This window comes from Pelobates fuscus, chromosome 9 (genome assembly GCF_036172605.1).
Source record: "Pelobates fuscus isolate aPelFus1 chromosome 9, aPelFus1.pri, whole genome shotgun sequence".
In the NCBI taxonomy this organism is placed as follows: domain Eukaryota; kingdom Metazoa; phylum Chordata; class Amphibia; order Anura; family Pelobatidae; genus Pelobates; species Pelobates fuscus.
In genome coordinates this window covers 167,591,555-167,597,554 of record NC_086325.1, presented here as the reverse complement: position 1 = coordinate 167,597,554, position 6,000 = coordinate 167,591,555, and the positions used below count along the sequence as shown (strand labels likewise).

The following is a 6,000-nucleotide window of genomic DNA, read 5'->3' as shown; positions in this document are numbered from 1 at the left end:
AGCAAAACGCTGCAACGCACGGTGCTTGCAGTAACCATTTAATAAATCATTACAGCTCTCACTGGACAAACCCCTCCGCCCCCCTCCCCCCCCCCCCCCCAAAAAAAAACCTGTAAGTCCAATATTTGTTCTGGGGACATTGCAGTGTTAATTGTTGTAATGTATTGAGATTGCCCCGGAGCCTGTAATGGCACTAGTAACGACGAAGGCTTTATTTTAATATCAGATTGGTAAGAATCCAATTACATCTGGCCCCGGACTGTGCTTTTTTTTAACATTGTCACAATTTGTATTAGCTGTACAGCGCTATGGAGCATGTTTGGTAGTTCTCTAAGTATTTCAAAAGAGCGTGTAAAGAGGTAACGTTGCAAGTGCCAATATTTCCCAACATTTTGGCCTTCGGCACTTACTACGTTTACCACTTTTACTCCTCAATACTTTCCAGGAGGTTATTCTGTGATTGCCTGTGTGGGAATGCTTGCACCTTTAAATAGCAGAGCAGATGCCATGGTCTCCCCCAACAACCCCCCTTCCTCCTCCCCTCCTCCGCCTCCTCTCCATGTCTCCAGCCGGAAGGGGGATGTGATGCAAAAATCACAGTGAAAACTTTTGGATGATCCCTGAGATTTTGTAGGAAAATAGCCGCTTAAAATAAACAAGGATTGTGGAGTTAATGAAAGCCAAGGTTGGGTGACGGAATCCGGGACACGCGGTGTAAACCGTTCAGACACCGAAATTCATGGGAATTGGAGCCCCAGGTCAGTTCCAAAAACTTTTGTCTTGTTGATTGTATTGAACCCTTTATGGTGAGCAGAATGGGACGCTCTCCGAGGCACCCATTAAACAAATACGCTCCCGAGCTAAAAGCTGCAGCAACGCTTTCTGCGCGTGGTCTGATGTTTTACTGTTAAATGCGAGACTTTATCGCCATGTATGTAAGAAGAGGATTTGTTTTTTTTTAAGACGATCTTTATTGCAAAAACCTGCGTTTTGTTCACTAAACCAGGAATTGTGGAGAGTTTACAATTGATTTACACATTTTAAGTCAAGGAGGCTATTTTTCCAACCTGGCAAATACGGCCTAAACGTCTCAGTTACCTTAATTTACTACAATTCCCAATTTAGTGAATAAACCCCAAGTAAAACGCAATGCAGGCTGTACTTAGGGGTCTACTGATTGCACAAGTATAAATGTTTAGAAAGTAGTAGTTCGAGCAGGACAGAACGGCCAAGATTCACTAAACACAGCTGGATCCTTAACGCCGTAATGATATTATCTCAACGGAATGTTATTATCTTAACGGAATTATATGATCTCACCGATATGATATTATCTCACCGATATGATATTATCTCACCGATATGATATTATCTCACTGATATTATATTATCTCACCGATATGATATTATCTCACTGATATGATATTATCTCACCGATATGATATTATCTCACTGATATTATATTATCTCACCGATATGATATTATCTCACCGATATGATATTATCTCACTGATATTATATTATCTCACCGATATGATATTATCTCACTGATATGATATTATCTCACTGATATGATATTATCTCACCGATATGATATTATCTCACCCATATGATATTATCTCACCGATATGATATTATCTCACTGATATGATATTATCTCACTGATATGATATTATCTCACCCATATGATATTATCTCACCGATATGATATTATCTCACCGATATGATATTATCTCACTGATATGATATTATCTCACCGATATGATATTATCTCACCCATATGATATTATCTCACTGATATGATATTGTCTCACTGATATGATATTATCTCACCGATATGATATTATCTCACTGATATTATATTATCTCACTGATATGATATTATCTCACTGATATGATATTATCTCACCCATATGATATTATCTCACCGATATGATATTATCTCACCGATATGATATTATCTCACTGATATGATATTATCTCACTGATATTATATTATCTCACTGATATGATATTATCTCACTGATATGATATTATCTCACCGATATGATATTATCTCACTGATATGATATTATCTCACTGATATGATATTATCTCACTGATATGATATTATCTCACCCATATGATATTATCTCACCGATATGATATTATCTCACTGATATGATATTATCTCACCCATATGATATTATCTCACCGATATGATATTATCTCACTGATATGATATTATCTCACTGATATGATATTATCTCACCCATATGATATTATCTCACCGATATGATATTATCTCACTGATATGATATTATCTCACTGATATGATATTATCTCACCGATATGATATTATCTCACCGATATGATATTATCTCACTGATATGATATTATCTCACTATGATATTATCTCACTGATATGATATTATCTCACCGATATGATATTATCTCACCGATATGATATTATCTCACCGATATGATATTATCTCACTGATATGATATTATCTCACCGATATGATATTATCTCACCGATATGATATTATCTCACCGATATGATATTATCTCACTGATATGATATTATCTCACCGATATGATATTATCTCACTGATATGATATTATCTCACTGATATGATATTATCTCACCGATATGATATTATCTCACCGATATGATATTATCTCACCGATATGATATTATCTCACCGATATGATATTATCTCACCGATATGATATTATCTCACTGATATGATATTATCTCGATCCTATAACAGCTTCCATGGTTTGATATGAAGTTTATTAATAATTATTATTTACTACATAATCAAACCGTTACTATGCATTCACTATTAGTGTTACATGCGGCAAATTCACCCCTTAATAACATATAGGGCTATTAACTAAAGTGAGAATTCAAAGTGAATTATACATTTATTGTCAAAATAGTCAAACTGTAAAAACTATCGGAGTCAGCTGTGCTTTCAGTTCGATTACTAATCACTTTGAATTCTCGGTTTAGTGAATAACCCTGGACATTTTCCGCTCTGTACGCAGGGCGTAAATCTGACGCACAAAGGGCCGCTGGAGGCACAGAAGGCGCTGCCTATTTAGCGATGGCAGTTCCACGCAGCCCGAGATTCATTCATTGAATAAGTTATTACAGTTTGGGATAGGATGAGATTGTTATGACATCACAGGATGAGATTGTTATGACATCACAGGATGAGATTGTTATGACATCACAGATTATTATTATTGCCTGTTAAATTTTGCAAAGTTACACCGCTGAGCTTTACAATAATATAAAAGAGGGAATTTCACAACAAATGAGACAAACTGCGACAGATCGTGAGAGGGACAATAGGTTGATGAGGGCCTTGCTATATTGTACAGCGCTGCGGAATACGTTGGCGATATATAGATGCCAATAATAATAGAGATTCAGTTCTTGGTATTGAAGGGGTTAATGACAGACAGGGTTCCCCTGTGAGGTCACAGTGGCAGAACGTTGTGTTGTGTAAATGTGCTAAGTGGGGTCTGCTGTGTTTGGGACTGGAGCACTACTGAACTACATTACCCATGATGCTTTGCTTCGCCGGAGTGCAGCCATCGCTGTTGTCAGAGTAGTCAGCGAGCCTGAGTGCTTGTTTTGCTATGTGTGATGGCTTAGGGCGTGCAATATGTATTGTTACCCAATTCCTGCAGAGATTTGGATTATATTGATTTGCGATTACTGGCGTTCATGTGAGCAGGGACCTTTTCACCCCTAGTTTCTGTCAAAATGACTTATTATTTTATATCTGTCTGTAAAATTGCAAAACGCCTTGGAATATACCGGTGCTATATATAAATGCTAATAATAATAAAGTTGTGAGTTAAATGGAGTGAATTCTGCTCCATTTATCCTGGAGTGCATCAATATAATGTGGGGTACAGAGGTGCACCCCAAATAACATGCCACTTCTGGGCCTTGAGGACAGTCTGCTTACCTAGCATGGATATTGCAGGTTCTTCGGACTTAGCTATCTTAGAATAATGGGAGTAATGATCCGGTGTATGTTGGGGGCAGCTATAAAACAGCACCTTAATTCTCAATCACTCCCGTAACCCAACAGCGAGTTAAAAGACCGGGCCAGTGAATGGTGATATAATAATACGATATGGTTACCAACAATGCGCCGTTATGGTGCCAATCGACACTTTGATATTTTTGAAATTTAATACAACTATTTCTAATGGAAACGACATATACCATGATGCTAAGTCAGCCTTCCCGCTGAGAAGATCCTGTACAGGGTCAGTGTCTGTCAGACCCGCTAACTCTGGCAGATCTGATATCGGGAGAGGGACGATGCAACTGGCATCATTGGCAACATGGCCGTTCATAAATCATATGAACATGCGCGCCACGGTAACGGGCAGCCTGGCAGGACAGTCAGTCGGGGATAATGGTACAGTGGGCCTGGGGTCACGCGGTATCACAGTCTCTCAGATTGTCAGACATGTTGCTGTTGGATTCTATGTTTTATGGTGAGTTTCTAAAATGTACTCAGACTTTTGACTGATATTTTGAGTACATCCATTTATTTTATTTATTACTCAATTAAATGCACTATTATGGGGCTACAAACAAGTTTAAATAGTAACTGCAACCGTCATAACTACCACAGGACACATTAGTGGTTATGGTGCCAGGAGTATCCTGGAATTGTACCCCAATAATGAGGCAAACAGTTTAGCAATGGTGTACCCCCTTATCTGGGTCCCTATCGTGGTCTGATGGTGGTCCAATGGTCCAGCTAGGCGCAGTCAGTCACTTGATGTAATTCCGTGAAAGTTGCCCGGAATTTACATTACCGGACCAGAACTCTATCAAACCCCCAATGACGCGCCTGGAGGTGGAGTTACACCTTCAGCAACAAAGGAGTTAAAATCCGTATGTGCAGGAATTCATAGTGGCTATGGTGCTTGAGGTTACCCTTTAAGTACAGCAAATATTACATCAAATTGAAAGTAGTGAGAAGGCCTGACCCTCAGAGCTTACAGTCTGAAGAATGTGATGGGACTAACTGGTGATGCAGCATTGCTTGGCCATTTGGAACCAGATGTTTAACGACTGCCCTACTGCCTCCTTCTAGTTACTATCCAGGAGCGATCTGCGGATTGAGCAGTGTAAGCGAAGATTGTCAGATCATTTGTTTGTCTGTCTCTGTACGTGTTATAAATATTTATACAGTATCTAACAAAAGTGAGTACACCCCTCACATTTTTGTAAATATTTTATTATATCTTTTCATGTGACAACACTGAACAAATGACACTCTGCTACAATGTAAAGCAGTAAGTGTACAGCCTGTATAACAGGGTAAATCTGCTGTCCCCTCAAAATAACTCAAGACACAGCCATTAATGTCTAAACCGTTGGCAACAAAAGTGAGTACACCCCTAAGTGGAAATGTCCAAATTGCGCCCAAAGTGTCAATATTTTGTGTGGCAACCATTATTTTCCAGCACTGCCTTAACCCTCATGGGCATGGAGTTCACCAGAGCTTCACAGGTTGCCACTGGAGTCCTCTTCCACTCCTCCATGACGACATCACAGAGCTGGTGGATGTTAGAGACCTTGCGCTCCCCCACCTTGCGTTTGAGGATGCCCCACAGATGCTCAATAAGGTTTAGGTCTGGAGACACGCTTGGCCAGTCAATCACCTTTACCTTCAGCTTCTCTAGCGAGGCAGTGGTCGTCTTTGAGGTGTGTTTGGGGTCATTATCATGCTGGAATACTGCCCTGCGGCCCAATCGTCTAAGGGAGGGGATCATGCTCTGCTTCAGTATGTCACAGTACGTGTTGGCATTCATGGTTCCCTCAATGAACTGTAGCTCCCCAGTGCCAGCAGCACTCATGCAGGCCCAGACCATGGTCCCACCACCATGCTTGACTGTAGGCAAGATACACTTGTCTTTGTACTCCTCAGCTGGTTGCCACCACACACGCTTGACACCATCTGAACCAAATAAGTT

General features: G+C 39.9%; 1 protein-coding gene across 2 annotated transcripts in view; it reads left to right on the top strand.

The window, feature by feature from the left end:
- The first annotated feature begins 564 nt into the window (after window positions 1-564).
- LOC134573343 (discoidin domain-containing receptor 2-like) overlaps window positions 565-6,000 on the top strand; it is a 102,166-nt gene continuing 96,730 nt past the window's right edge. For both annotated transcript variants that reach the window (XM_063433041.1, XM_063433040.1), the window contains exon 1: window positions 565-758. The gene's annotated coding sequence lies outside the window, so the exon portion shown is untranslated. The remainder of the gene's footprint in view (window positions 759-6,000) is intronic.